The sequence below is a fragment of the Parasteatoda tepidariorum genome, chromosome 4 (genome assembly GCF_043381705.1).
Source record: "Parasteatoda tepidariorum isolate YZ-2023 chromosome 4, CAS_Ptep_4.0, whole genome shotgun sequence".
Lineage (NCBI taxonomy): Eukaryota > Metazoa > Arthropoda > Arachnida > Araneae > Theridiidae > Parasteatoda > Parasteatoda tepidariorum.
The window spans coordinates 92,498,281-92,517,590 of NC_092207.1; the positions used below are offsets into that span (position 1 = coordinate 92,498,281).

Sequence of the window (19,310 nt, forward strand, 5' to 3'; positions counted from 1 at the left end):
ATTATTAAGAACAAATTATAACTATGATGGAAGTAAGCCGCTTATTTTTATGAGTTCGTAAATTCGCATATAAATTACCAAAAATATTCCAAAGCTCTTTAACACAGCTGTTTATATTAAGTTTGAAAAGCCATTTACCTTTAAGAAACACTTAAAACTCATTCTTTAAACATTAGTCAAATTTCAGTGGGAAAATATCTTTTTTTATAAAGAGTTCTTTTTATAAAAAAATTTGAAAACGATTCTGGATTGTTGCCAAAACTCATCATACAGAACTAAATGCGAGGAATTCATTGTCGTTTGCTTTTAAGAAGAGAAACTAAATTTCACAATGAGTTGTTCAATTGTGTTTGTTTTTCTTTTTGCTTAATTACGAACAACTCTTTTTTTCTGTACCAGTGGACTCTTTAAAGAGTTAAGCAGCCATAGCATTACTTTTAACAGTTCGTTTTTCTTTTTGATGAAACGGGAATATTTTCTTTTCTGTATAAATTAGCATTTATCTACCGTGTTCCCCGAGGAATAAAAAATATTGCTATTTTAGAAGGCTCTCTTTTGCGCTTTAAAAACGGCCATGTTTTATTTGACATCATATTTATATCGTTTTTGTTTTGTTTTTTTCGTTTTCCCCATTTTTTTTAAATAAAATGAACTTATAAAAATGCTTTTCACCTAATTTTTTATCTTAAACTTTTATTGTTATATGTTTCATTAGCGATATCAAACTAAGGTATAAGAGAACAAAAAAATCTATTTAATGAGGATTTTAAATATATTATGCACTTAGTTTCATGTAACGCGATGCAGTATAATCTAAAATGTATTTTACACGCGCTTTAAAATGATTTTTAGCTACCTCTTTGTGCTTTAAATGCGGCTTTGACTTATTGACATATTTTTTTATCATTCAATTTCCAAAAAAAAATAGCATCACTGTTTTTAAACGAATCTCTTTAGTCAGAAGCATTTTTTTCTTTCAATCTCTATATTTGGCAGTCATAATTTTCCTTAGATATTCATTAGATAATTTGGAATTTGAAAGTCTATTTACTATATTATTTTTATTAAGGAATATGAAAGAGAAAACACGAGGAAATGGCTAAGAGTACAGTTGACGATAATTCAAATTACAACATAACAAAAGCCTTTTCGCTGATAGTTTGGATTGTATTATGATTAAATTTAATGTAATGTTATGCAATCTGATAAAAATATACCTTAAAGAATACGAAATGGATTTTTAAAAAAAAGCCCGTAAACCTTACAGAATGTAATACCAGGTGTATTCTTCAAAATTGAAAATGATCTTCTGAGGAACAAAATATGTTTATGAGATGAAGGTTATCGGTTAATTGTAGCAAATCTTAAAATCTGTAAACTTATATTAATTACATTATGAATGAAAATTAATAAGATAACAAAGAAATCAGCAATAAATCAATATTTCAGCAAAAAAAATATTTTTTTGATATTGAAAATCAAAATATTTAATTAGGTACACACAGGGAAAAAATTTCTGGTAAAATTGTCGTACGATAAGGTAATAATTTTCGGTAAAAAAAGATAATTCTGGTAACAAAAATCAAAATAATTTCGTTCGTTCATATAGTAACGATTTCCCAGAAATTTGTTTTTTCAAAATTATCGTTTTTTATTTCCGTACATTTAGTGAAAATTACAAAACTGAAAAAACAATATGAACAAATAAGCTTTTTTTATGCCAATCAAACACACACACACACACACACAAAATTGACTATTTTAAAATTTGCAAAGATGGTAGAGTTACACATTTAACTTTTTTGTTCAGAAATTATATTTTCTTTTTTGAAAAATTTGAAAAATGTAATTGTTTGGTCCGCTGCTATGCGTAGCGAACTTAAAAAGCTTAATGTTTATCTCTGAAATATTTCAAAATTTTAGACGCTAAGTAGATGTAACACCGAATCATGTTTCTGCGTTGAATTATCATTTAGGGGAGAGTCGGGTAGCCCCGCCCAATTATGGAGTATTGCTTATATTTCTGTATAATATTAAGTAATAATCAATATTTTTGTATGTTTCTATTGTTTTATCATCTAATTAAATAATGCAAAGAGGATAAACCGAAAGAAAGAATAGTTTAACTTAAAAATATAGAAATTTAAAAGATCGTGTTTTTCAGCTCTTTTCAAAATGTGTCGGGTAGCCCCGCCCAGTTACAAAAATTATGTTTTTTGACTGTTTTTTCAGGTGTAAATGAAAATGACCAATGTATTGACAATAGATAAACCTCATTTATCATTTTTATCACAAATACTTGAGTATTACTTGAGTATATCAAGCACTTGAGTATATCACAAATATTTTATCATAAATACTTGAAACTTTGAAAANTATCCTTTCCATAAATGTCCGATGGCCCATTGACTTGAAAAAATATTCTATACATATGAAATTGACAGTGGGCGGGGGTACCTGACACTCCCCTAATTGTAAATAAAATGTACAATATTATGTGAAAGGAATTCATTAATAAAATTAAATGTTTATAAATATTTTTTATAATAAAATTGTTTATATTACATTATTTTTATGAGTTAACATTGTCTTTAAATTTTCCTCATCGTCATTGATTTTTCGGTACTCTATTTTCTTTAAAGGAATACAATTTCTCAGGGCATTAACTGCTTTCAGATTTGATTAAATTATACATTATACTCAGAAACATAGCTGATACATAAGAACTCAACCAACTATTTGAAAACTATAGAATAAAAATCAAATTCCGCAGAGGATAAAATAAATATCTTGAAAAATTGTGATAAAAACTTCCACTACCGAATGAGCAAATACTTTTTATTTTATATAAAAGCTACATTGAATTATCGACCCATTTTTGGATTTACCGCTATCGATGATCAACACCGTAGCTTTGTAATTTTGAACCCAACCCAAAAGACAAGGAAACTCCTGGAATCTGAATTGGGACAAACTAGCTTACGTAATTTTTTTTTGTTATGTTTCTTTGAACAAACCCTTATTTGCTTAACTTTAAAAAGGAAAAGCACGGAAATCTGATACGAATAGTTCGGTTGGTCCAGCATCAACCTGGTTGGTACGACCTGTTGCAGAAATCCAATCGACCGCCAACGCTGGGATACGAACCTGTGTTACCTCATTAAGAGGCAAACTCTCATTTCTTTGACCTACTAAGGATATGCAAGTACTTTTTAATGAACAATAATCATGAAGTTCTTCATAAAACATGCTAATGCAATATTCCTGATTCATGCTACTACACAATGCTAATAATTTTAAAACCAGATAAAGTATGCCAAAAACCTGGTCATGACGTCCTTGTGAATTAACGAAAAGTGATTGATAGTAATCTAGATATTAATCAAGACTATTTTTTTCTAGCCACGACAACTTACCACAATAGTTAACAAAATTTTAACTGTTTGCATTTAAAATAAAATAATTCAAGCGGATAAAAAGGAAATTTTCGAAAAGCCTTTTATTTTAAGTTGCGCACTACAAACTCTCGTATTGTGCAAAGTTGAGTTGATCTATCAATTTTTGTGGATATTATTCTGCTGAATAAATCAAGAAGGTATAATAATAAAAAATATTGTAAATCATACATTGGTGAAAATACCATCCTCTCTACTTCAAGCAATAAAAAAGACTTCGCATATAAAAGAGACTTATAAAAAAGAGACTTTATATACACATTATAAAAAAGAGACTCATATATATGCAGCGTTTGTCATACATTTACGGTAAAAAGTACATTATTTTCTACCATTTTAATTTATTTTATAACCGTCGTTGAGCAGCCAACCCAATTTTGAGCTCATAACTACCAACGTTCAACTTCGTAGCATTGCAAATTTTGAACCCAATTCAGAGGACAAGAGAACTCCTGAATGAAGTATAGAGAGAAATTTTCCTTCATGGAGGAATTTTTTGGTTAAATTAACCCGCACTAGCGTTAGATGGAGGGGAAAACCAATAAAATCTCCCCTGCTTAGCCTGACGGCAAGGGCTCTCTAATTCCTGATTTGTCAACCACTGAGGATATTTTACTTCAGTACTGAGGTCGAAACGAGCCCAATGCGGAATTAGTATCAACCAGCCATCGCTGGGATTCGAATCCGGGTCATCTGAATGGCAGACGAGTGATCGATTCCCTGAGCCACTATAACCATCTCTACCGTTTAGCAAAATTTTAGAGAATGAAGTTCAAACGGCGTTAGTGGGAAAACAGAAACGCTTAGCAAAATTTCTCTAATGTCAATAAAAGTGTGCTGCAACCTTAATACTGTACAAAAAGAAATCATATCATCATACTTCCCAAATTTGATCTCACAATATTATGGTTAATATATCCGGAGCATAGTTAAATCTAACACCTTTTTAAGGTTTCAACAAACTTTCACCTTATTATGTTTAATAGTACTGAGGATATGGTTTAAAATTTAACCAATTTTTTAAAAGGTTTATTAATTAAAACATAAACCATGTATTTTATCAAGAGAATATAATGTTGAATAACCATTAGTAAAATATATAATTTATGAAAAGTATTTAAATATCTAAATATTAAAGTTATCGAAATTTTTAAAATGAAAAGCATTGAAATATTTCAATATTCAAAGTATTGAAATATTTTAATATTAAAAGTATTAAAATATTTTAATTCTTACATATTCTGGTTCTCAATTATTTAAGGAAATTTTAGGGTCTAATTTATTTAAATACATAATTGCTTTAATATTTTAATAATAAAGTATAATATTATAGTATCATACTTTTTTTCTATAAATTGTTTTCTTTTTCATTACTTATCTTAATAAGTTACTTAAGAAATAAGTTCTTTTAAAATAACTAGGATAATCTGTGATTTTTCTTAGATATAAGGTGCGTGGAAAAGAGATATAGAGAAAGAGTTTCAAAACTCAGGAACAAAAACAAAAGACTAAATGGGTATGCATTGCGTGGAAAGGGCACGAAATTACCACAAATACTATTTACAGCTTCTCTTATTCCAAATAAAGCCATTTATAAACTTTACTCAATTCTTACAATATTGTTTGGACAGAGAAAGCGGAACGAAATTATGTTGGTTATGACCCTAGCTGCCATCTCTAAGTTGCTCTTCATTTGGGATCACAACTCGAGGAAGAGTTAGATTAGGGAAAAATCCCAAATCCAAAGAAGGGATGGGGAATTTTTATCGACATGAGATCGGGTCAGCCAATGGAGGAGAAGTGCGCCCTTTTGACGTCACGCAGGTTGTGCGTGGTCAGACCACTGAAAACGTCAGAATTTCGTTTTTATGTTTTTCTAGTATCGTATTGTCGATTTTGATAAATTTTTCTATCGCGGTCATTGAACATATTTTGAGCTTTTGTCACGGCACGTTTTAGATTATAAGATGGATTGCTTTGTGTGATAAGGTAAGTGAAGAAATGGGAATGGAAGAGAACAATTTTATCATACATTTCTAACGTTGAATTTCGAGATTGTTATTGAAATCATCGGGGAAAAACATATATTAGGGAAATATTAAGAAATGTTTTAAGTAATTACTGCTGTCATTGAACATATTTTGAACTTTTGTCTTGGCACGTCTTCGATTATAAGATGGTTTGCCTTGTATGATTAAGGTAAGTGAAGAAATGGAAATGGAAGAGAACAATTTTATCATACATTTCTAACGTTGAATTTCGAGATTGTTATTGAAATCATCGGGGAAAAACACATATTAGGGAAATATTAAGAAATGTTTTAAGTAATTACTGCTGTCATTGAACATATTTTGAACTTTTGTCTTGGCACGTCTTCGATTATAAGATGGTTTGCCTTGTATGATTAAGGTAAGTGAAGAAATGGAAATGGAAGAGAACAATTTTATCATACATTTCTAACGTTGAATTTCGAGATTGTTATTGAAATCATCGGGGAAAAACACATATTAGGGAAATATTAAGAAATGTTTTAAGTAATTACTGCTGTCATTGAACATATTTTGAACTTTTGTCTTGGCACGTCTTCGATTATAAGATGGTTTGCCTTGTATGATTAAGGTAAGTGAAGAAATGGAAATGGAAGAGAACAATTTTATCATACATTTCTAACGTTGAATTTCGAGATTGTTATTGAAATCATCGGGGAAAAACACATATTAGGGAAATATTAAGAAATGTTTTAAGTAATTACTGCTGTCATTGAACATATTTTGAACTTTTGTCTTGGCACGTCTTCGATTATAAGATGGTTTGCCTTGTATGATTAAGGTAAGTGAAGAAATGGAAATGGAAGAGAACAATTTTATCATACATTTCTAACGTTGAATTTCGAGATTGTTATTGAAATCATCGGGGAAAAACACATATTAGGGAAATATTAAGAAATGTTTTAAGTAATTACTGCTGTCATTGAACATATTTTGAACTTTTGTCTTGGCACGTCTTCGATTATAAGATGGTTTGCCTTGTATGATTAAGGTAAGTGAAGAAATGGAAATGGAAGAGAACAATTTTATCATACATTTCTAACGTTGAATTTCGAGATTGTTATTGAAATCATCGGGGAAAAACACATATTAGGGAAATATTAAGAAATGTTTTAAGTAATTACTGCTGTCATTGAATATATTTTGAGCTTTTGTCACTGTATGTTTTATATTATAAGATGGATTGCTTTGTGTGATAAGGTAAGTGAAGAAATGGAAATGGAAGAGAACAATTTTATCACAAACATTTCTAACTTTAAATTTCGAAATTAATATTGAAATCATCGGGGAAAAACACTTTAAAGGAATTATTAGGGATTTTTTAAGTAATAAAAAATCAGTTATCAAAATTTAGTAAAACCTTTTCCTCTTGTTTTCGTCACTATTTGTAAGTTCTTTATTTTGAATAGTGAATGTGAGGGGAAAAAAGTTTATTTCCTACGTAAATAAATTGAACAACTTTGCTCTATTTTGCATCTTAATACTTTTTTGATGCTTCTCTTTAAGACTATTTTATGGATTTAATTAAACAGTAATAATAATTTAGCGCCTGCTAAAAAATATGTTAAATATTTTAATTATTCCACATGTTGTACTCAGAATCAGCATCATTCAGATAAAAACAGTAATAAAACAAATTATAAATAGCTAAGAATTGAACCATTTCAGAGTACATAATTTTAACAGCGTTAAAATTAATATTTTAGATTAATTATTATTATTATTATTATTGATTTAAGACAACAACAAGAAAATTACATCATGTTTTTATGCGAAAGAATTTTTCCGTATGGGCTAAACGATACCTTCCAACGTACGCAGATTAACTTTAATAACTCATCAACTTCCTCACTTTTTCACATTAGAAGATAAGAGTACAAATAGATTTGAACGGGAAATCAGAATGTAGTAAACACTCCCTTAAAAGTGACAAATGAAATGGAAATTTGATTTTTAATATCGAAAAATATTCTAATGAATATTAATATTAAACAAATGAAAGATATGACATATTTTGAATTTTCTAATAAGCATTATAAACTTACTATAACTTAGGAATTTACTGATAAAAGACACAAAATTTAGACTCATTTAACATACACCAATTCATATAATTCTAAAATACTTTCTGAATGATGTCAATATTTTTTTGTTTAAAGATATCAAATGGATTCTCTTTATCTTTAGGTATGCTAACAGAATTAAAATGGGCTGTTTGTTATTACTTTAAAAACTTTGTTTTCAATAGTAAATAAAATTTAAATAACAGTAACAATTCAACAAACTTTTCTAAAATTGATCGATCAATTAAGCATCTGCAAAAAATTTTGTATTTACCCCCTTAGACAATGCTAACAATAATTATGCAATCTTCTGTGAAATATTCTATGTTGAACTTTCAAATAAAGAGTTAAATAATAAAAATGCTAAGCTTAGAAATTTAAATAATAATTTTATCATTAAAAAAATTTGCTTTATATAAGAGGTTAAAAAGTGAAACTATCGATATATACAATTTCCTTACTAAATTATTTGTCCAAAATTTCATAAAATTCCTATAAAATTTAGAACTGCCATTTGTGGGTCTAATACTAAACATGGCACTATTTTCGTTAACTACTTGAATAAAATCATAACTAATGTTATTAAGGAAGGTTTTTCTTTTATAAGAATTACTAATCAACCTGTTTTAGAATTTATAAAAGAAAAAAAAATATTTCTATTGAAAAATTTTGATTTCCAAGATTTTTTTAATAGCAAACCCCTTTCTAAACTTAAGGATGCCCATTTGAGTTATTACTATGATTATAAAAATATCCCTAATTGGTTATCTTGATTACTGAGAAATTCTAATTAATATTTGTATTTTTAATAATTACCTTTACAATGCAAAACATATTTTTGTTCAAATAAATCACAAGATCACAAGAATATAATTTTTCATCACTTTTAGCTAACTCATTTTTACATTATTATGAAAAAAATTACACTCTTAATACTAAATTTCTATTTAGATTTATTGATAATTTAATTATCATTAATTTTCAAGATTATGCAATTTTGTTAAATAATATTTACCCCGAGGAATTAATCTTGGATCGTAATCATGATGATAACATTATTTCAAATTTCTTGGATTTTATTATTTAAAAAGAAGAAAATATCTGCTTTGTTGATTTATACGATAAAAGAAATGATTTTAATTTTAATGTAAATAAACTAATTACTTGAAATTCCAACGATTTTATGAACTTTTATTTGAATAAATCATTTTTAATCAAATGAATTAGAAGAAGAGAATATGTAGTAATGTGAGACAAACTCTTTCAAAATTTGATTAAAAAAAAGCAATGGATATCCAACTAAAGCAATTAAGTTCCATATAAAATCATTGAGTTAATTGTGCGTTATTATTAAAAATTTACTAAAAACTTTTTTGCTAATTTATATTTTTAATATATGGAAATCCAATTCGAGTAAATAGGTGGCTAAAAATCTGTGCAAAACGGGAAAATTACGATTCTCTTTTTCTTAAATAAATAATTATTTTCTTAAATCATTAAAATTGTGTAATTAGATATCAACCTTCATAGTTCCAAACTTTAATTTATCCAGTATAATATTATTACCTTGCGCACATCCATTTTCGTGCCAATCCAAGGTAACTAACAAATCAAACGCGTTTCAGTATTGCAGCAAGAACGTGACATTACGCTTCTAACCCTATTTGCACTTCCGTATTCATACCCGCTTTATAGATTTCATTTTGTGTTTAATTCTGTATTTTCTGTTTTTTGCTTGATATGGTTTATTTCGTGTATTTATATTTTTACTTAATGTGTTCCTTTTTGGTTTCAATTTTTTTAGTGCTTCTCACACTAATGTATTGATATATTTTGGTCTGGCTATATTGATAAAATGTTAGAAAGCACTCCTTTTTGCAGATATGATCGTATGAGCTGATGAAGAAATTATATCTTTTCATTATTTTGTCTTATATACATCTCAAAAGTAAAGTGGAGGGAGGAATTTGTGAGAGAGCAGCTCCTTAGCTGCTAACAGGATTCCCACAATGAATTAAACGAATTCCCACAACGAATAAAACAAATTCGGAGGTCAATGGACCTCCGAATTCGTTTTATATCGTTCGTTATCACTATATAAAGCTTCCTAGCCTGTAATGTACACATATTCTTAAAACGTCAAACATCGAACCCTGAGGTCTTTGGTTCAAATCCTGCCGGCATCCAACGAGCATATATGTTATATATTTCTCCCTCCACATAATTTTTAAGTCTATGCATTTTGCTTTAAAAAAAATGAGTCTATGCTTTTTTCCCTTTTAAAAATGGAGTTTTCGAATTCGACTATTATTTGTTTGGGAACTAGTTTGATAATTTTTTACACAATTTTGAGAAACTTATTTTTACACTGTAGGTCGACACAAATGTGAAACAATGTTCTGATATGAATGAAAAAAATTAAGTGATTAGAACACAAAGGTACATCAATGCACATACTATAGTGACGGTTCTATTCAGTCTAGTATGTGGCACGAAGTATAAATTATCTTTATTTGATTGTTCTGATATTTCTTTTTGACAGTTACTCGTATGATTAAGATTTGCTGAATTGGCCGATTTGATTTATCATCAAATATACCTTTCAAATAGAGATAATTTTTTTCCAAAAAATTTATTTAGAAAAATATCAAGCTTTTTCAGCCCATCAAATTAAATGGCATTATGACAATATTCCTTTCTTTTTAATCAAGAAATCAAGAAAGTGTAACCTAAATTTATTTTCTGAAGATGCAGAAGGCTTGAAGAAAATATCAGACGAAATCAAACAATAATTTGTCTACGATAAGAACTCGCCCCTCCACAAAGTCTGAGGTCGTATGTTGCTACGGAAACAGGAATATGGCATTTCAGGGAAGGTAGCTTCTCTTTCCTCTAGGGCTAACAAAACAGACCGAAGAAAAAATTTCCTTTTTTTCTCTGACCCCACACCCCTACTTAAAATAGTTATATCTCGTTACCATAGTCACAGCCACGAGTCCAGACGAATGGCTAGGGGAGTTCTTACTTTAGACAAAATATAGTTTCATTTCGCCCCTTCAAGTCTCCCCCTATGATGGAATTCCGTCCTTTTTGCGAGCCACTGACCTACTTGATGTGAAACGCAAGGAATATAACTTTCGCCCATCTAGATTGAAAGATTTAAGACAATAAAAATTATCTTTACCTAAAATAAAGTGTTCAATTTTGAAATTCTGCAGGTAGTAGAGTTATTATTTTTTTTAAAATTTCACTGAAATGTTAAACAACTTAAATTTACAAATTAAAAAGAATTAGTATAATTTTCTTCATGAAAATACTGATTCTTAATTTCACAAAATTATTTTCGCATTAACAACAAAATACTGTTGAAATTCGTAAAAGATCATAAATAATTTCAGCAAGCAAAGTGGGATTAAAATTTATTCAGCATCATCTATTGCTGTAATAAAAATACTTATTATTAGGTCATTGAAATGTTTTCAAAAAATATTTTTTAAAATTATTTACAGCAATCAATTTAAATCGTAAATCAAAATCCAACATTTAATTACCTCATATGAATGTGTATTTATACATATGCAATTTATATCAAGTCCCGAAAAATGGTAGACGCTTTAGAAAATTGTCTGAGAAAATGAGGATTAGTTTTTATCGGAGAGAACTAAATTTAACAATTTGAAACGTTTTGCTTAGGAAACGAGAAGTTTATTTTTTCTGATTCTCGCAATTAAAAACGATTTTTGACTATAGATAGCGCTGTCTACTGTAAAAAGTTTTATTTTTTTATATTTTTTATATTTCTAATGGCAGAAATTGACAAACTCTTAACAAGAAGAATATATGTAAATGAAATAGATTAGAGAAAAAAAGTCAGTGACTCATTAGCAGAAGCCTAGCACTCCAATATCTTTTCACTTCGGAGTCTCCGTGTACAGCCGAACATCCCATCAAGTGCTTCCTATTCATTACTTCGAATTTCCTACAGAGTGGGCATTTCGGACTCGTAAAAATACCAATGCGGTGGAGACTATAAAAATATAAGACCATACTTTCTGTTGCTCGTCATGGTGGTTATTTGGAAAATATAGTAGTACAGTTTGTCGTATTTAGCGTCATCTAGAATTGAACTTTTTAACTGATTATGAAACTTAGTGAGAATAAATCCTATCGTTTTCGATGAAAAATGTAGTAAATTGTACAAGTCTATATTTTTTCCTTTTTTTTAATTGAATTTCAGAACCATCCACCATTTTTAAGAACACCTAAACATGAAACCAATAAAATCAATTTTCATTACACATTTTCACAAATAAAATGAGTTCAGTAAAATTAAGATCGATTACTGCAAATTGAAACGGAAATTTCAAAGATTTAAAATAATTATTTTATTTAATCACTGTTATATTTAATCCTCAATTACCAAGCGAACGGAAAAACTATATTTATATTTTACTCGAAATGCATCATTTGCAAGTATTATTATTTTCATGACGGTGTAACTTACTGAAATGTCATCATATAAATAGAAATGTTAAAGTGAACTATTAAAATTAAATAAAATTTTAAAAAAATCTATCTTTATCAGCACTTTCTAGTACAATCAAAATTAGAATTTTTAACTCGATAAATTTTATCCCTATCGCATAAATTAAGAGAATGATGAAAGTGAGGTAACATAAATCTAAAATAGTGAAATAACAAAAGCGTATTGTTTATTAGAGAAATAACAAAATTAAAAATTTTAAGTGCCTAATATAAATTAAAATATTCAGATAAAATATTTCAGCATCTATTTTAATTAAAAATACTTAGTTAATATTTCAAAGGACGGAAAGAGGAGGAAGAGAGATTTTGAGTATAAGTCTTATTTATTAAAAGTTTATGTCATTCATATTTCCTTTATTTTGTAAATTAAGCAATATTACAGATATTACGTTTCAGAAAAAAATTAGTTTCAAAATAGAAATTATAAATTATTTAAGACAGAGGGAAGTGTGATATTTTCAACACTAAAAGTACCGAAAAAGGTTCAAAACGTCGAAAATAAGAGCCTCAATTTATTTATTTAAATTAAATAGCATATGAAATGTACTACATTCTCAAATAATTGCATAAATTATCTTAAAGCAAGTTGAGCAAACAATTTAAAGATCACGGGTTACAGTGTGAATATGTTTAATTAACAAATTTATTGAGTTATCTTTCAGACTTACAAATTAATTTTATATACATTATAATTGTTTTGTAAATAACTAACCTTTATCAATTTTATAATACAATTTTTCGCTCAAAAGGAAAGATTTAACAGAATTTTCTGCTCTCTTCTTAAATAAGATAGTTTTGTGCAATTAAACGAGAAAAATTGTTTAATTAAATAAATTTATTATTACTTTCAATACTTGAGCAAACAATATAATTATTATCTTGGTCACACTTAAATAGATATATCAATAATGTGAAAATTTCCGTAACTGTTGAGATATATATTTTCCCCTGCACTAATTATATTTTCCTTGTACGTTAATAATCAATATACCATCCTACATTTTACTCTTCAAGATTTATTAATTTATCCTTATGCTTCTCCCTTTAATTTAATAAGTCTCAAAACATATTTAATTTGCTACCCAATTTGCTGACAGTGATATAATGTCTAGATTAAGGTTTAAGAGCTTATTTTTTTAGTGTGTCCTTCTCCAACCTAAAATTTATTTTGCAATAAATGTATAATAACAACGTATATGCAAATATTTACAGCCTGAACGTTTAAGAAAATACAAAGTTGTATATGTTTCCACCAGAGGCTCGAAATGCACGTTATTTAGTATTATGCAATCTTATAAGTTTATAATTTAAAATTTAATTTATCTTTCTGTGTATTTTTCTCAACTTAATTTACTGTAAAAATCTTAAAACAGATTAAATTTTCCACCAATATTGTGGATAGTGAGAAGGTGCCTAGATTATGGTTTCAGAGCTTACTTTCGTAACCTGACCATCACAAATCTGAATTTAATTTCGCAATAAAAGTATGATAGCTCTGTATATACAAATGTCTATAGTCTGAAAATTTCAAAACTACATAGTTGCATATGTTTCTACCAGAGACTCGAAAAGTACGTAATTTAATTACATGCAATTTTGTAAGTTTAACATTTTATTTATCTTTGTGTTTCTCCAATTTAATTTACTGCCAAAATCTAAAAACAGATTTTATTTCCTGCCAAAATTACTGTTAATGACACAGTTCATGCATTGAATTTTAAAGTTTACCTTTTTTAATGTGATATTCCCAACCTAAAATTTATTAATCAATTAAAAGTATGCTGGCAACGTAAATGCCATGTCTATAATCAGAAAATTTCCGGATCTATCAAGTTGCATATTTTCTGAACAGAGACTCGAGATGTAAGTCATTTAATTTACATACATATTCTATAGGTTTGGATTCTAATTTAAAATTTAATTTACATTCAAGGCTTTGAAGAATATCTAATTGCTTACTTTTTTATGTTTTTATAATTTTAATTTATTACTAAAATTAGGAAATAAAAATATTTGCTTCTGAGTTAGTGTCTAGTGCTTTTAAATTATTATCATTATTTTGGTATAACCTTCATTACCTAAATACTTGCTTTGAAATTAGCAACTTCCAAATCAACTTTTATGCAAATGCTCAAAAGGTGCATATTTTTGAAATGGGCAAGACGCATTTTTCAATTAAAACTTCATTTTTAAGTTAATAAGCAATATGTCATCCGTTGTTTTATTATTGAAATTGAAATTGAAATCGAAGTGTGTTATAATCGCAAATATCGCTTATTAATGAGCTTATTTATTGTCAAAATCATAAATTCAAGCATTTTATAATAATCCAATGCCTGAATCCGGAGTTTCTAACTTATTTTTAAGTTGAAACCCTGTAATCTAAATATATATATTGAAATTAATACTGTTTTTCAGATATTCATAATTGAGCAAAATTAAAAAATGAAATATGGGTTTTTGAAAGAAAAGAAAAACAGCAGGTGATGTAGGAAAATGGAAGTCATCTATAATATTACGTATCATTATTTGAAAACTTAACTTTTTGCGATGTTTTACCACTTGTTAAGTTTAAAGGACCCTCAAGATTTCTAATAATCAGGGTAAATTAAGGATGCTTTTAAAAAAAAAAAAAAAAACAACTACAAATTTTAATACCCCTCATAACTCAAAATTGCATCGGAGCAGTTACACTGTATAAATTTCGGTTCAAATTACAGTAAAAATGACAGATGCTCAGGGAACCAGTACTTTTTTTACCTTAAAATCCATTTTTCCGGAACATGTTACGGCGCAACAAATCTGATATACCGTAATTTTTACAGTAATAACTACCATACGATAACTGAATCACTCAAATTAAATAAATACTTCTGCGAATATTACGGTATAATATTTAGTGGTAAAATTGATTTTATGAATGATGCACCCAGAGTGCCAGTACTTTATACGGTAATTTGAGCAGGAATTATTTACAGTGTAGGTCTGGTAAAGATGGCCTGTATAATCTCATAGCTTCGATCTACAATTACAAAAGTACTGAGCATACTCAAGTTAATTAGTCATTCAAATGAAGCCGGAGAGTTTATGCCCTCAAACCCAGCATCTGTCTTTAACCCACACAAAAGATTACTTTTCAGATCTCGAGAATATTACTAATAGTGCTAAAGAGGCAAAGAACTGTGTTTAACGAAGGCGCCGTTTGCAGGGAATCTGCCTTTGCAGCAGCTGAAAAGGGCTCCTGTTCTAATATTGATCTCCCCTCACTTACGAAGAACTCTTAATTGCATAGAGACGTCCGGATAATTAATTTGCAATGTCAGTATGGTATTAATTCCGTTTTTCGTTCACTATTATGATGTGTAAGATTTAAATCAAGGTGAAGTTCGAATAATTTTCGAAGATATTTTAACTTGAATGAGAAGTTGAAATATGGAGAAAAAAATTAAGCCAATTATAATGCAAAAATTTCTCGAATCACTCCTGCGCATGGAATTGATTGGCAAAGAATAAGTTAAATACTTTTTAAATAAAAGATTCTTCATTTATCACACTATCATTACATAAATTGAACTATTTAGAAGAATTTTAATGTGCCATTAGATATGACATTTTAAACAAGTAGTTTTAATAAAAAGTTTAAATAAAAAGTAATAAATACTAAACAGTTAAATAATTATTTCAAATAAATTTGTAAGAAAAATTTAAAGAGCAAATGTTTTCAGTTATACTTTAGCTGTAGACATGAATTTTTTACATTATTTTTCGACGGGATATATTTTGATGTATATGGTTTCATAAGCTAGCGTCAAGCACATTAAATTATGCTGAAACTGCTGTTCTGGAAGCATTTGAACGTTATTTTCCATAATAACCATTAAAAAGCATTTATATAATATAAAATTAAGATAATTTGGATTAATAAAAGAATTCGATGACATACTCACGATCAGTAAATCCAATAGGAAGACTCCTATCAGTGTACTAGGGCATTTCCGGTTCAGGGTTATAATGTACAGTGAGCCAAAAAAGTGGACCACCCTAAATAACTTTTGATTTAAAGATTGGATGTTCGTGTTCTAAGACTCATTCTTAATGGTTCGAGGGAGTGACCTCGAAATTGTTAATTAATTGGTGCAGATTATCTTTTACGATACGAAATCAGGCACAAAAACGTACTTTCTCTGAGTAAAAATACTCTTTTTTCTGACTTATTCATATTTTTGATCTCGTGAATATTGTAGTTCTTGAGAAGACGAATTTTAAAAATGTCGCACGTTTAAAAAGCGATTTCTCAAAAATGTAAGGGGGTAGCAGCAATTTGGGAAATGTGGCCCGATAGTTTGCTTAAGAGAGTGATCCAAAGTAACGGATCCCTTAATATTAATTTTACTTTTTTCGTATTTGCCATATCTGAAGAATTTTTTTAAGCGAATTGAAATTTTTTTGCGAACAATTATAAAATTCGTTTATCCAAAGATAATTCCATGCAAAAATATATTTCAGTAAATATTTATAATCTTTAATCAATTTATTTAATAACAGTCGAAAAATTTTTGAATTGTAAGGCCTACAATTTTAATGTAATTTCAAAGCATGTAGTTTTATGTGGCAGAATACAAATTTGAGTGAAATCAGTTGAATGGTTCCTGAGAAACCAAATTTCAAATAGACGCATTCTTTAATATTCAGTTTCTCAGGAATTATTCAACCGATCTCGTCCGAATCATTTTTCTGCCACGCAAAATTACATATTTTAAAATGATGTATAGAATTGTATACAGTTGAAAGTTTTTCCACTATTATTTGACAAAGTAATAAAAAATTACTAAAATTTATATAGAGGGAATATCTATTATAATACATGGAATTATCCTTGGATAAGGAGTTTCATAATTTTGTGTAAAAAATTTTCCCATCACTTAGAAAGTTCTCGAGATATGGCGAAATACGCAAAATGTAAAATTAACTTTAGGAGTTGAAACTTTGAATCACTCTTTTGACCAAACTATGCAGACCATATTTCCCAGATTGCGGGAGATTGAAAAAAAAGTATAACTAATCGGAGAAATTACGTTTTGTGTCTAATTTCATAATCGTATATCGTCTGCAATTAATTAGCATATTTACGGTCACCCTCTTGAACCATTAAGATTGAGTTCCAGAACCTGAAGAATTATTACATCAAAATGTTTTCAGGGTGGTTCGTTTTTCTTTTTGGCTTCCCATCCGAATTACGAAGAACGAATCGGCCCTTTCTAAGAAGCTCTTATCAGCTCTTATAATTTATTTTGAAGAAAATTTTTTTCGTTCTTATCTTTGAATATTTTTTAAAAATATTTTTTTTCTACAAATTGTTTTTCCCAATATCACCTTAAAATAATTTTAAAATGCTGTATATTAAGTAAACAATGGCAATAAATTGAAGCGCTGAGATATTACTTGATCAAAAATTTCATTCATTTCAAAATGATACAAATTGGAAAAAACAGTCAACATGTTTCAAGCGCTTAAATACAGGCACTCATTTTCAAAACGACTGAAAATAATATACGTATAATGCATGTTAAAAATAATATATGCGATAAAATTAGGTAAATGTGTTAAAATTTGGTAATTGTATCATGATACCTTAGAGAATGTTATAGAAACCATTTATTCGATTATATTTATTTTACAGTTTTGTACTTTTTACTTAATGCGTGGTAATAAGAAAAAAGCTCTGAAAACCAGAAAATCTTTACCATATGAAAGGTTTAACTACCGTATATTTAAATTTTTATTACAAGATTTTTTTTACTGGAAATGTCTATATAGTACGGTGATTTTCCTAGAATTTTTTACTTAGTGTAGAATGCAATTATATCACACAATTGAAGAAGTAGTTTAGCCAAATTATTAATGAAGTAGTTCAGCCAAATATTTTAGGTTTAACTCTTCTTCGAAAATCACCTGATTTTCCAAGGAAAGATTATTAGACATAAATCAAGAAACGCTGTATCGTTAATAATGAAAGTTTTACTTCTGAGATTTCTCTAATAAAAGTCTTAAATAATCAAGTCTTTTTTTTGTTAAAAAGTTTATACTTTCGTTCTAAAGTGTTTACTTTATGGAAGAAAGATTTACGAGAAACTCTTTTAAAAGACGAAAACAATTACCTTATAATTCTTCAACTCGAATTTTAAAACCAAAAGACAGATTAAAAACATAAAAGTTCTTAAAATACAAGCCGTAAAAAAAGACGGTAATTTTTAAAAACATAAGTTCCTGGGTTGTGTTTACTGATTAAACTTTAAACAAGTCGAGATTAAAGAATAAAAATGTATGAGGATAGATAAAGAAAGTGTACTTATTTTAATTGTTGTTAAATAAAATCAAGAATTGTACACAATGCATATTTATCTCTTAAAAATTTTCTGTGAGTATTTTTTTCAAATTGGTAAAAATTTAAACAAAAGACTACGATCAAGAAAGAAACGAAAGTGAAAAAATAAGCAACAGTTACACATAAATTACTTATCAATTCATAGCTATCAAATGCACTTTTAGCATTTACAAAACACATAAAAATATTTATGTAAAAAATAATTTAAAATGATCCATAATTCACCATTTATTGTAATAACATTTTAAATATTAAAATTATAAAAAAATTTTTTCCAATAACAATTTAACCTTTTTTATAAGCCACTAATAACTGATAACTGAATCATAACTGTAAACGCTTCCCTTTAAAAAAAAATGTTTATTTAAGTTGGTAAGCGGTGAAGCAAAATTCTGGTCAAATTACCGTACTATATGGTATTGACAATTCAGGTAAAAAAAACATAATTCGAGTTAATAAAAGCAAAATATACTTTACTAATTTTTTTAAAAGTAAAACGTTGAAAAGTAAATTTTACCGAATAAGTGGTTTTTATGCCACGCTAAATTACTTTTGTTCAAAAGTTTTGTCATTTTATTGGACGGAATAAAACATTCTGCTGAAATTATCGTTTTAGTGNCCGGACCCATTTTCTAGCGGTTAGTACTAACTGTTTGAAATTTATTTGAATAAGAACCGCATACAAAAAGGATTCTGCAAGTAAAGCAGGAGAAATTTATCAAAGAAATTTTAAAAAAAGCTTTCTGGATATATATTTATTCCACAATTATTAAGTTTCGCATTTTTAATATTATCCATTGCGAAAGATTCTTGT

General features: G+C 28.0%; 2 protein-coding genes across 3 annotated transcripts in view; both read right to left on the bottom strand.

Annotated features, from left to right (window-relative positions):
* Positions 1 to 15,504, bottom strand: part of LOC107441147 (lipopolysaccharide-induced tumor necrosis factor-alpha factor homolog) — a 324,710-nt gene extending 309,206 nt beyond the window's left edge. Inside the window, exon 1 of the mRNA XM_071180202.1 lies at positions 15,493 to 15,504. The gene's annotated coding sequence lies outside the window, so the exon portion shown is untranslated. The remainder of the gene's footprint in view (positions 1 to 15,492) is intronic.
* Positions 1 to 19,310, bottom strand: part of LOC107455273 (cubilin-like) — a 164,507-nt gene that overhangs the window by 107,565 nt on the left and 37,632 nt on the right. The window lies entirely within an intron of this gene.